This window comes from Lactuca virosa, chromosome 8 (genome assembly GCF_052849685.1).
Source record: "Lactuca virosa cultivar CGN04683 chromosome 8, Lactuca_virosa_CGN04683_v6, whole genome shotgun sequence".
Lineage (NCBI taxonomy): Eukaryota > Viridiplantae > Streptophyta > Magnoliopsida > Asterales > Asteraceae > Lactuca > Lactuca virosa.
In genome coordinates this window covers 251,566,376-251,580,551 of record NC_136433.1, presented here as the reverse complement: position 1 = coordinate 251,580,551, position 14,176 = coordinate 251,566,376, and the positions used below count along the sequence as shown (strand labels likewise).

General features: G+C 41.0%; 1 pseudogene; it reads right to left on the bottom strand.

Moving 5' to 3' along the window:
* Positions 1-1,619: 1,619 nt before the first annotated feature.
* Positions 1,620-3,175, bottom strand: LOC145128392 (malonyl-coenzyme A:anthocyanin 3-O-glucoside-6''-O-malonyltransferase pseudogene; annotated as a pseudogene).
* Positions 3,176-14,176: the final 11,001 nt, after the last annotated feature.

The window sequence follows — 14,176 nt, the reverse complement described above, 5'->3', positions numbered from 1 at the left end:
TATGGTTCTCGCTTGATAAGGCTGCATGGAGTGGTCACGAGTGATTCTAGTGTGGAGAAGATGACATGTCATTATTTACCCTTTCCACAACCTTGTGGAAATGGTATTCACTAGTGGTTAAGGTGTGAAGAGGCAAAAAGAAGGAGAGAGAGAAAGAAAAAATGTGAGGGGAAGAAAAGCTAGCCAATGAGATCATCCGTCTTCATGCGTCTTCACCAAGACGCCACAACCAAACCACCGGGGCTAGGAAATGGTGTTCACGCGTCTTGGCCCCTCCACATCAGCTTTTCACGCGTGAAAAGGCTTCCACTCCGGATAGCCTAATCTAATTTCTGTGATTCTATGGAAACTAGGGCGCAGGAAATTGAAAAGATGAAATTTGTAATCGCCAATAGATTCCTAGAAAGATGAACGATTAAAGATGTAGAAGACAAGGAGTCGACTCTCTCATGTCAATATCTTTCTTTGAACTCCCGATTTCTGGATACAACATGTCCTTCTCGGCCTCTCCCATTCGAATCGTATCTCAGTACCCCTTGACTTGTTAATATTTATGTTAGATAAATGCCAAAAATGGAGTTCCTTTCACATCTATTTATTGTGTTAACATGGGACTTAAGTGGTGATACTGTCAAGCAAAAGGAAACTGTTGAGGAATTGAAGAAAGCAGGTTGATTTGGTGGGGATTTTTGCTTCAAATAATGCACAAAAACATTGTTCCATGTGATTTTGTAGGTTTTTGTGGGTATTGATATGAATTTTATCTAAATGTGTTATTTAAAACTTTTTTGTATAGGTGTTAGGTCTATTGTACTGCACAAATAGATGTTGCACTTTTGTTATATGTGTTTGGTCTAAATGTAAAATATATTGCACTTTTGTTAATTAAATTTTAAAATAAAAAAAATGGAGTGTTATGACTCGCTTCCAAATGCTAAGAATAAGGTGTTAAGAGAGAAAAATGGCATGACACATAAAAAGATGATGTGGCAAGGTGCTAGGAGTGTTACCACTCCTCCTAGCCTTAGTAACACCAAATTTGACCTCCATACATGAAAGGCCCTATTCATGACAAGAAAAACTCATCTTTACAATGTTTGATCGACTCTTGGGTTCCACATTAAAGCTCTTGTCGTCCTAGACGACTAGAGAAAGCAACCCAATCACCTCTAGACATGGTGCAATAAAAGTAACGGAAAAGAGTAAGGTTACACAACATTGCAAAACATACAATCTTCCGAAACCCATTGGGCGAAATTTGGGAAATATGAAGTTGATAATATCGCACAACATTGCCCAAAGATCGAAAAGTGGGAAATCATAGTCTACCAAGCATAAATTGGCAATTGACGCCAACCTGGAGCAAGACGATTGACTTCATCACCAACATCAGGATTTATGGCAAAATTCACGCCCTATATTAGAATAAAACTAGAAATATATCGTAAACTTTTAATATACTAAAGGACGTTAAGTAAAATAAGTTGGCACCAATCTCAAAGCCAAATTTTATGTTCAGCAGTAATAAAAAAATAGTAAATTTAATATAATTAAAAGTATACAAAGTTTCTAGATTGATTCCATCAAAAGAAGACAACAGGATTACTAATGTTTCTAGATGAATCAAACAATAAATAAATTATTATATGTTTCATTTTTTTTTATAATTGATCTCAAACATGCGTAAATCTCTCATAAACTAAAACATCATTATTCAACGACGCAACAAGAAAAGAAAAAAAAAAAGCAAACAAGATTAATTTGATCAATCTAAATGTAAGCTTTCAATCCATGATCAAAAATACTAAGAAAAGCCTCCATCTCAGTAGCCGAAAGACAGACGCCGATCTCCAGATCTTCGTTGGATTCTTTGTAGGCATTCACAGATATGGATCCACTATAATCTATGGAAATGGTTTCGTGCTTTTTGGGCTTCCCCCATCCGAAATCCAAATCATAAAACTTGAGCTTTGGTGTTCCAGCAACCCCCATAGCTGTTGTTGGCTTCAGCTCGGCAAACAAATTGTCCAACGGCACATAATCTTTCACGATTCCATCCTTATCAGTCAAGACCTGATGTAGGCTTTCTCCAAGCAACTTGGTAGCAGTCACGAATCCTTCTTTTCCTGTTAAAAGCTTTGTTTTCTCCATAGCCAAACATTACGTGACACAGTTTCCAAAGTAAGCCGCAGGAATCGGTGGATCCAAACGTGCCCTGCAATCAATGGTGAAACCAAATACTTCCAGTTCATCGTTTCGTGATTCTGCGATGCAACTCCAGATATAACCACATGCAACAGTAAAAGATGATACATATGCTAACGTTGGTAGTTGGTTTGAAACCAATTCCTTCAACCGATTGATGACACTTCGTTTCAAGATAAACGTGGCTCGAACTTTATCAGTTGGCCCAGAAAGACTTGCAAGTTGATACTCATTGTCAAAAGTTTCAACCTTTTGGCTCTTCAGATAGCTTTCATCTAGTTTCGGGTATTTGAGAACTCTGTCATAAACAGGCATACTTCCATTAGCTAGAAAGAACTCATCTGTGCCAGATTGAGCTATGGATGTCCACGCCTTCAAGAAACAAAACCGGGTGCTAGCATCACCAAGGCTATGGTGATTCGTCATTCCAATAGAGAATCCGGAGTTGGGAAAAAGTGTGACTTGAACGGAGAAGACTGGGATTGATATGAAATCGGAAACTTCAGCAGTGCGTCGGAGAAGAGGTATAAGATGATAAAACTTGTCACATTCTCGAGGATGGTTTCCTATAAGATCGTTGAAATCAAGGTTACATTCTGCAAACGTAACCTCCACAGAATCGCCTTCAACATATCGGATTTCTGGGTTTTGAGCACGAGAAGGATATATGATCAAGTTACCAACGAAAGGAAAGAAATGTTGAAGGGTGATTGATAGCGAATTTTTCAGACTGGGAGTGATTGTTTCAGTGAAGTGTGTTTTGGTGATTGGGAGCTCGTAGAAGAAGAGAGTGTTAATCGGAGGGGTGGTTAGCCATAAGAAGTCGAAGAAAGTTAGAGGCAGTGATCTGTTGGCTACGGTGGCTGGTGGTGGCGATACTTTGGACTCTTCAAGAACAGTCAAGATTGGAAGTGAATCCATTTCATTCAACCCGGCCCCTCCGATGATTCATTGTCCCAAAATTTGTGGGGTTATATTATATCTGGCATAGATCTCATTTAATGTTCAAGATAATAAAAAATATATATTAAATTTAAAACAATTCAAATAGATATAATAAGGATAAAAACTCGGACACGACTTCTTCTTGCTTCCAGGAATGTAAAGAATAAAAAAAAAAATTTGACCTGTAAGGTAACGAAGTAATAGAATTCTATAAAAAATATCATTAAATTTTTTTTATATATATCACCAATTAATTATATTGTTTTTATACATATGACCATTAAACTTTACTTTTGTTCAAAAAAATATCATTATGTTACCAGTAATAATAGGTCACCCGCCACGTGTCATGTTACGTGGCTGTTGATGTGGATTTTACTGTTTATTATGTACACATTATACCATTAAACTTTTTTTTGTACACATTATACTATTAAACTTTTTATTGTACATATTTTACCATTAAATTTTTTTGTACACATTTTACCATTAATCTTATATAATTTATTCAAAAAAATAACATTTCAAAAAATACATATTATTACATAAAAATAAGTTTCCCATCATTGTTACTCTTTGATTTTGTAAGGTTTGGGAAAGAGTGTTCGTTTTTGACAATGATACTAACCACTCCCTTTTGACAATGATACTAACCACTCTCTTTTGCAACTGCATCATATATTTATGTTGATTATACATCAATTGAACCCATAATGTTTGAACTTGAGACTTTCCTATGGAGAAATACACAATTATTCATTATTTAGCTAAAGTTTAATAAACTTACCATTTTAAGTCATTTTCCTATTAGAGTGTTTATATATTTATACATTTAAATGTATTAAACTTCAACTAAAATAATGGATAATTGAGTAATTATATATTTATACATTTAAATATAATAATACGTACTATATGACAAGCATATGGTTTTCAAATGTCAAAATATGTATTTATACATTGAAATATCTATTTTCATATGAAAAAACAAATATTTATTGTAAATATGTTTTATATATATGTAAAAAATACATATTTATACATTGAAATACTTTATGGTTACTTGTAAAAATACTTTATACTTATATAATAGTATTAAATTGTCATCTTGGTGGCTTGTTGGGTAACACTAGTGCACTCTAGAGGGAAGTCTCAAGTTCAAACATTGTGGATTTCGATCGATCTATTACCAACATAAATGTACGATGCAGTTGTAAAAGAGAGTGTTCAATATCATTGTGAAAAGCGAACCCTCTCCCCAAACCATACAAATTGAAGGAGTCACAATAGGTGATGGAAAACCCATTTTTATGTAGTAATATGTATTTTTTGAATAAATTTTATAAGATTAATTGTAAAATGTGTACAAAAAATTTTAATGGTAAAATGTATACAAAAAAATTGTAATGGTATAATATGTACAAAAAAAAGTTTAATGGTATAATGTGTACATAAAAAAAAGGAAAATCCACATCAGCAGCCATGTGGCATGGCACGTGGCTTGCCACGTGGCTGGTGACCTACAATTACCGGTAAGGTAATGGTATTTTTTGAACAAATGTGAAGTTTAATGGTCATATGTGTACAAACGTTATAGTTGGTTGGTGAAATGTGTAAAAAAAAGTTCAATGGTATTTTTTGTACAATTCTAATACTTTGTTACCCTTACAAGTCATTTTCCCTAAAAAAAAAAAAAATATCAATTTTGAAGGTTTGGGACCAAGACACCTTCAAAATCATGAATATTGAGAAGTTGAACGCATTATTATTTGGTAACTCCTATTTGGATACTTGAGGTTGTGTTTGGCGCCACAACTAGCTAATAAGCTAGCTGATTTTTCGAGTTTTTTTAAGTTGACATGTTTGACAAAACAAAAAGTAGCTTATAAGCTAACTTTTTGAAAAGCTATTTAGACTAGCTTTTTAGAAGCATTTTAAAAATTAATTATAGAAATACATTCTTTTAAATATCATTTAATGTCATTTTATATATTTCAGCCAGCTTTTTAGCTAAGTTTACCAAACGTTATTTTTTATCAGTTAGTTTTTCAGGTACCAGCTAGCTTTTTATTTAACAGCTAGCTTTCAGCTATCATCTAACAGCTAGCTTGTCAGCTAGTACACAAAACATAGTAGAAGATTGGTTGTACCGAAGGTGTGAAATGAATCCACATAGTAGTGATACATCCTATTGAAGCCAAATGTGAGTTGTATAACCCGTGAACTCTTACTTGTACTTCATGAATAAAAATCTGTATAAAAATAGTTTTGCATGCTTTTAATTAGTTTTTGAATTAATTTTATATGTTTTTAATATTTTTTGAAATAATTTTGTATGATTTTTATTAGTTTATATTTATTTTAAAATAAAAAATTGAATAGGTTGAGAATAATGTAAAATATGAGGTTTCATGTGATGTGGGATGGGAGAGCTGAAATAGAAAGGAAAAATAAAATCTGATGTTTCAAATATACGAGCAATAGGTTGGAAGTGATGTAAGAGATAGACTCTCTTCGCCCTTACGAACATCATAAGTTTAAAATTTTGGGAAGGGTATCTTTGTTAATATTATGTTATCTATATAATACGAAAAACAGTGCAGATAATATTTCATTTCCAACTTATTTCATTATTTTTAATGGAGTAAATTGCAAAATTGATCCTTATAGAATCCAAAAAAATAAAGTTTGAATCATTTTTTTTGGTCCGTACAAAATTGAAACTTTTATACACATTTGGAACCTGTGGTATCCCAAAAGGTGCATATTCAGTCCTTCAAGTTAATTAACGTCTAAAAAACGAACTCAAGCTGTATTTTTTGGGATACAAGAAAGACAAAATATGCATAAAGTTTCAATTTTGGAATTAACGATACGAAAGAAAAAAAATAGACTCAAGCTACATTTTATAAATACAATAAGGACAAATTTTGCAATTTACTCTTTCTTATGCTTAAAATATATTTCTACTACATTATTCATTTTTAGTAACTTATTGTAATATCCCGAAATCATAGGGTAATATTTTTCATTTTTATTACAATCAAAACACTAATGTAACTTTATCGAAACAATTAAAAGCATTTCAAAATAAAACAATTATCAGAGTTCATTCCCGAAACCAAAAATTGCGGAAAACACGGGTGTATGCGCTGGGATCAAGTCGGGCCCTTTCCTTTCGAACCGGAAGTACCGGAAACCATAAACCACAAACTATAAGCACAAAGCTTAGTGAGTTCCCCAAATACCACATACCATACATATCCAACGAGTCATACATATCCAACCAATCAATAAAAGTGCTATGTGCCAACCATAGTCTTGCTTTTATGTCACGAGCTGCCTCGGGGTCTTCCTTGCCAAGCCGGGGGCCAAAATCCTGGGTCTTACAGACAAGTGTCAGGAGCCACCTTGTAACAACGAAAATTTTTAAACCAAATTTTTTCATCTAAAGATACATTTATCCCAATCCAAAAACCACAAAAGTGTCATAATATCAAATCATCAAATCACATATCCAAAAACTATATAAATCATAACTCCATGATCCTCTCAAAACATAACTCCAACTCTAATGTGTGTACAATCAAACCGGCGCCTTCCCGTGATCCTGAGGAGTACCTGAAACACATAACACATAACACGGTAAGCACGAAGCTTAGTAAGTTCCCCAAAATACCACATACAACTAATTAGCCACTCGAGGCTATAACTCTGTAAGACCCTCCGGTCAATGTGTCTCAGTGGGACCCTCTAGTCCCACAACTCTGATGGACCCTCCGGTTCTAACTCTGTGGACCCTCCGGCCCTAACTATGTAACTCATAGCATAGCATATATATATATATATATATATATATATATATATATATATATATATATATCATACAGACAAATGAATAATATCACATAACTCAAGTAAACACATAAGACCCTCCGGTCACTCATAGATACCACTCATGGTAAGTATAGTGAGAAGACTCACCTCGTAAGAATCGGATAACCTCGAACTCAAATCACTGGTCTAGCCCCCGCCTAACACATACGATAATTATCCCTCATTAATAATGGCTCTCATGAAGCTAGACTAACCCTTCTATAAACTCACAGAAGGGTAAAAGACCATTTTACCCCTCTATGGGCTTAATAGTCGAGTAATTGACCAAATCCTAAAAGTCAAGCAAAAGTCAACGGCAGGGAGTACGCTGCGCGTACCACCTCTCTACGTTGGGCGTACTCGGCTACCATGCAGGCATCGGGGATGCTCGACCCCTACAATGCGCGTACTGGGATTACGCCCAGCGTACGTCCCAGTTTCACTCTTCTCACTTATTTGGTCTTAATCAGTTAAGACCTTGGCTCATATCAAAGATCTGGACTCCCTAAAAGCTCTTACTCCATAAAGTCAGTGACTTTAAGCCTTTGCATGGCTGGAATGGTCACAAACGCACAAAACACTCACTCTATTTTCTCAACAAGATCATAACTCATGCATGGCTTGATACCAACGACCAAGATTGGATTTTTATGGCATTACACAACAAAATACACTCAAAGGGGGTGGATCATAGTGTCTGGAGTACAATATCACATAAAGTCTCCAAGTTTTGGGACAAAACCCTAAAATACCCTACTATGATGCAAAAACCAAAAGAGTGAAAAAGCTTTGAGCTTTATACCTCAAAATGAAGCTCCACACTCAGATAAACTCAGATCTAAGGCATGGAATCCCACTCCTTCTTCTTCAAGACTCCTTCTTCACTCCAATGAAACTCAAGAATACTCTCAAGGCTCTCAAATGCACTCACAAGCTCTAAGAACGAAAACTAGGGTTTAGGAGGGTTGGTGTCTGAGAATGGTGGCCAGGAATGAGGCCATCATATCCTTTAAATAGGGGTCTCACCCTAAATTAGGGTTTTCACTCTGGGCCTAGTACGCCCAACGTACTAGGTGGCTTCCGCGTTAAATGCACGCATATGAGTACGCTGAGCGTACACTCGCGTACGCCCTGCGTACTCATTCACCACCTTTTCTCATAAAAGGACTAAAATGGCCAATTACTCAAAAGACCAAGGGTTACGAGGTATACCTGGTATCGGGATGTTACAATTCTCCCCCACTAGGATCAGACTTCGCCCTCGAAGTCATGCTCCGAAAATAACTCGGGATATTGCTCTCGCATCTCTGACTCTGGCTCCCTAGTCGACTCGAACCCCTTCCGATGCTGCCACTGGACCCGAACCAGGGGAACCTCTTTGTTCCTAAGAACCTTTACCTTACGATCCAAAATTGCGATCGGCCTCTCAATGTAATTCAGGCTCGCATCCACCTGAATGTCCTCTAGGGGTACCACTGTCGTCTCATCGTCTACACACTTCCTCAACTGGGACACGTGGAAGGTGTTATGAATCTGACTCAACTCTGCAGGTAGCTCCAACCGGTATGCTACCTTACCCACTCTGGCGGTCACTCTGAAAGGACCAATGTACCGGGGCCCCAACTTGCCCCGTTTCCTGAATCGAATCACCCCTTTCCAAGGGGACACCTTCAAGAGTACAAAATCTTCGACCTGGAACTCCAGCTCGGATCGTCGTCTGTCTGCATAACTCTTCTGGCGACTCTGGGCCGTTAGTAACCTTTGTCTGACCTGCTGAATATGCTCAGTCGTCTTCAGCACTATCTCAATGCCACCCATCACTCGCTGCCCTACCTCTCCACAACAAATGGGAGTCCGACACCTCCTCCCATAAAGAAGCTCAAAGGGAGGCATACCAATACTCGAATGATGGCTGTTGTTGTAAGAAAACTCAGCCAATGGCAAATAAGTGTCCCAACTTCCTCCGAAGTCCATAACACATGCACGCAACATGTCCTCAAGCATCTGAATCGTCCACTCGCTCTGCCTGCCTGTCGGCGGATGATATGCGGTACTGAAATGTAACCGTGTAACATCCGGATTCCCAGGTATTTATTTTAAGTATTTATTTTTGAGGATCATTGACCTACTCGACGAGTTGGTGCTATAACTCGCCGAGTAGAGACGGAATGGCCACGTGGATTTAATGATCTACTCGACGAGTCCGGGAGTAGACTCGCCGAGTAGGCGCTGGGAGTGAAAACCCTAGATCCCCAGGTTTGATACCTATTTAAAGGCACTTATAGCCTCCCTTTGCGGCCACCTTCCCCATAGAGAAAACCTAACCTGCCCTTTTCGTGCATAGAGAGAGAGAGGCCATTTGGTGCATTCTTGAGCTTTTTGGAGGAAAGATTGGAAGAGTGGTGAATCTAATCAAGAGGAGGCTATGGATCTTGCATTCTTCTGTCATTTGCTGCAATTCAGAGGTATAAAGCTCTCATCTTGACCTCTTGTTTGTTAGATCCCATTTTTGGGAGCTTTTAGGGTTTTCTTCCAATAATCTTGGGTCATTGAGTTATTTGAGCATGGTTTGAGGTTAGCACCTCAGATCTGGACTATAGGAGGCCTTGAGAGCCCAAAGAGTCAAGCTTTATTGAGCTTGAGGCAAGCTCATGTACTTTCAACCTTCTGTGGAGCTTGTAATGACATATTGGAGCAAATATGCCATGCATGAACGTAAAGATCGAAGCTTTACGTGACATTCGAGCCTAGGGAGCCTAGATCTAGATTTTAAAGTGATAGATCTGCCCTAAAACGTCTGAATGGGAATATAGACTGGATGCACTCGCCGAGTCCATGAGCTGACTCGACGAGTCGCTTAGGGTTTGTCCCGATAAGTCTGAGCATGCTGTGACTCGACGAGTAGGCGGGCCTACTCGACGTGTAGAGTTGGTATTCACAGGGTCCCTGAGGGAACCAGGGAACTCGACGACTCTCCCTTGTGCACTCGACGAGTCTGGTCAAAGTTGGACCGTGACTGGAGTTAACTTCTGTTAACTCTAGGGTTTGGTCAAAATGAGGGAAAGAGGTCAGGAAGGGTAGAATGGTCTTCTACCCACTTTTTAGAGATAAGAGTAGAATATTAATTAGAATATTATTTCGTGATAGGCGGAGGCTAGACCGCGGATTTCGGGCACGAGAGTTTTACTAGCTATCTTACGAGGTGAGTCTTCTGACTATACTTTACCTAGAGTGGTAGTTATATGTGACCAGAGGGTCTTATGTGCTTGCTTGAGATATGCATGATTGTGTGATATGTACTGTATGCTATATTAATTGTTGCTTAGACCGGACTGGAGGGTCCAACGAACTATGAGGCCAGTGGGTTCTCAATCAGACTGGACTGGAGGGACCAACGAGCTAGACCGGACCAGAGGGTCCAACGAGCTACGGGACTGGAAGGTCCCGCTGAGACACATAGACTGGAGGGTCCTACAGAGTATAACCTCGAGTGGCGAATTGTTGTATGTGGTATTTTGGGGAACTTACTAAGCATTTGTGCTTACCGTGTTATGTGTTATGTGTTTCAGGTACTTCCGAGGATCGCGAGAAGGCACCGACGTGATTGTACACACACTCTTGATATGGAACTATGTTTGTGGATCCTGGATTTGAATAATTGTATTGAAAACTTGTTGGGTGTTTTTTGAGAATTAATGATGAGACATATGATTTATGAGTTTTATATTTGAAATTTTTGTTTTGAAAAATCATGTCGTTACAAGTTGGTATCAGAGCCTTCGTTTGAGGGATTCGGATACACCTTCGGGCATATCTAGACTCAAACTGAGGATTTGAGAAAAGTTTTGAAGAAGAAACAATTTTTCTAAAAAGAGTAAAAGATTTCCAGAAAAAGCGGAAAAGAGCAGTGTGTACAATCAGCCAGCACCTGAACAGTGATTTCCCAAAATACCCTTACATTATGTGTTATGAGATGTGTTATGCATGCTAGAGTAGGCTAGGTATTCATATTTAGGACTAGAGTGGGCCTGATTTGTGATGTCTTAGCCTGGGAGTTACTGCTACAGTAAATTTCTCCGAGTGTGAGTAGGTAGCAGAGAGGAGCTTATGAGAGGTATATTGGCTGGTAGCCTGCGCTCAGCGAGATATAGGGTGCTTGTGAACTAGAATCCTAGGAGGAGGACTTGAGGTGAAAACTGATGTGGTGTGGAAGGTAGTATAGGGCCCGTACTACTAGAAACACTGGATCAGGGAGCAGCCCAAGTAAGAATCTTTAGGGTACAAAGGAGCAAGTAGGGTTGAGTGATTGAGTGCGAGAATGCTCGAGTGAGTCTCTGATTTCTTTTGTGTTGTGTTTCAGAGACATCATGATGGGTACGCGCCACACTCCAGAGAGCAGCGGTGTTAGCGATGATGAGATTCGCAGGATGATCCATGATGAGGTGGTTGCAGCCATTCGAGCTGAGATACCAGAGATGTTTGGGTCTATCAAGACCACGCTGATTGAGATATTTGACGAGCGGTACGCTACTCTTACCGATGCTGCTGTTGCTGCGGCCACCGCAGTCGTTGCCGCTGCTAGGCCACAGGGGGGTGACTCGTTGCTGTACCGGGAGTTCAGCAACACGAAGCCACCAGAGTTTGATGGGAATCAGGATCCGATAGACGCGATGAGATGGATCTCTGACATTGAGGGATGCTTCTACACATGTTCTTGTCCGGAGCATCTGAGGGTACGGTTCGCGCTGAACCAGCTTCGCTTGGGAGCGAAGGACTGGTGGAAGTTTGTGACAGCTGACTTTACTACTGCAGAACTTACCGCGGTGACCTGGGAGAGGTTCACCGCTATGTTTCGAGACGAGTATGTTCCCCCGGTAGAGAGGGAACGGTTGGCCCAGGAGTTCCTGTCCCTCAAGCAGGGAACTGAGTCTGTGACTGTGATCACACGGATGTTTCATGAGAGGGCGTTGTTTTGCCCTGAGCACGTGTCTACTGAGCAGGCACGTATGAGCCGATATTTGAGCATTCTGAGGAGAGATATTCGCGAGTTCGTTGCGAACTCGACATACCGAACGTTTATCGAGCTCCAGGAAAATGCTCGGAAGAGGGAGATTGAGCTAGAGACTCAGGCCAGGGAGGAGGCGGAGTCTCAGAGGATGGATAGGTGACCGACACAGTCTCAGCCGGCGGCCAAGCGGGCAAAGCCCGCTGATTCGAGATCGGGAGGTCAGAAGGGTCGCACTTGTGGGAAGTGCGGCAAGAGCCATGATGGGGTGTGCAGAGCAGGTGTGTATTATAAGTGCGGGAAGGAGGGGCATATCGCGAGGGATTTCCCCAAGGGATTTTCGGTTTGCTTCCATTGCAACCAGACTGGCCATAGGAAGGCCGAGTGCCCGCAGTTGCTTCAGGGATCAGCGCAGGGATCAGCGCAGGGATCTGCGCCTTATTCTACTCGAGCTACAGAGAGTCGGCCTGTGAAGGCCGAGGCGCCGAAGGCTCGCGGGAGAGCCTTCCAGTTGACAACGGAGGAGGTCCGCGCAACACCCGATGTTGTGGCTGGTATGTGATCTTTTGCTTATTCTTTTTTTTATATATGGTGCTTATTTGTGATATGTTTAGGTACTTTTCTTGTGAGTTATGTGCCTTTTTTGGTGTTGTTTGACTCGGGTGCGAGTCGATCCTTCGTATCACTAGCGTTTAGTCGCCACATCAGTATCTGACGTGAGGCGTTGAGTCGACCTTTGAGAGTTTCCATAGCTGATGAGCATGCTGTTTTTGCGACTGATGTGATCCGGGGATGTGTGCTTGAGATTTTTGGAGTCGATTTTCCGATAGATTTGGTACCTATCGCGATGGGGGATGTCTGTGTCATCGTGGGCATGGACTGGTTGAGCCGATTCGGAGCCAGGATCGACTGTGAGCGTCAGCTGGTGACCATCCGAAACCTTAGTGGGGGAGTACTTACAGTATTCGGCAAGGGCACCCGATCGGGGTCAGCATTTTGTTCGGCTGCTCGAGTGAGGCAGAGCTTGCAGCAGGGTTGCATGGGTTTTGTGGCGTATGTGTCAGATACGCGGGATGCTACGGGGAGACCGAGTACTGTCGCTGAGGTTCCAGTAGTCAGCGAGTTTCCGGACGTTTTCCCTGAGGAGTTACCAGGTGTGCCTCCCGAGAGGCAGGTGGAGTTTCGTATTGATTTACTTCCGGGGGCGGCACCTATCGCCAAGGCGCCCTATCGCCTTGCGCCGCCAGAGATGCAGGAGTTATTCTCGCAGCTTCAGGAGCTGTTGGGAAAGGGATTTATCCGGCCGAGTAGTTCTCCGTGGGGAGCACCAATCCTTTTTGTCAAGAAAAAGGATGGTTCGCACCGGATGTGCATTGATTACCGGGAGTTGAACAAGCTGACGGTCAAGAACCGTTATCCACTCCTGAGGATCGACGATCTGTTCGATCAGTTGCAGGGTGCATCTTGGTTTTCCAAGATCGATTTGAGGTGTGGTTATCACCAGATGAGGGTTCGTGAGGAGGATATTCAGAAGACAACATTTAGGACTCGTTATGGGCATTACGAGTTTGTGGTGATGCCTTTTGGGCTCACCAATGCACCAGCAGCGTTCATGGATCTCATGAACCGGGTATGCAGGCCTATGTTGGATCGTTCGGTGATCGTATTCATCGACGATATTTTGGTGTATTCGAGGTATAGGGAGCAGCATGAGGAGCATTTGAGAGAGGTTCTCGGGGTATTGAGATCGGAGAGGCTTTATGCCAAATTCTCCAAGTGTGATTTCTGGTAGGTGCCGAGATCCCCCAGCGAGATCAAGAGTTTTCTGGGGTTGGCCGGCTACTACCGGAGGTTCATCAGAGATTTCTCCAAGATTGTTGTTCCTCTCACCAAGTTGACCTGGAAGGGCGTTGCTTTTACTTGGGGTCTCGAGCAGCAGACGTCGTTTGAGACTCTTAGCCAGAGATTGTGCGAAGCTCCAGTGTTAGCTCTTCCTGAGGGAATGGAGGACTTTGTAGTTTATTGCGATTCATCTATATCCGGGTTAGGTGCAGTGCTTATGCAGAGAGGGCACATGATGGCATATGCATCGAGGCAGCTGAAGCCTCATGAGACGAGGTATCCCACCCACGATTTAGAGTTGGG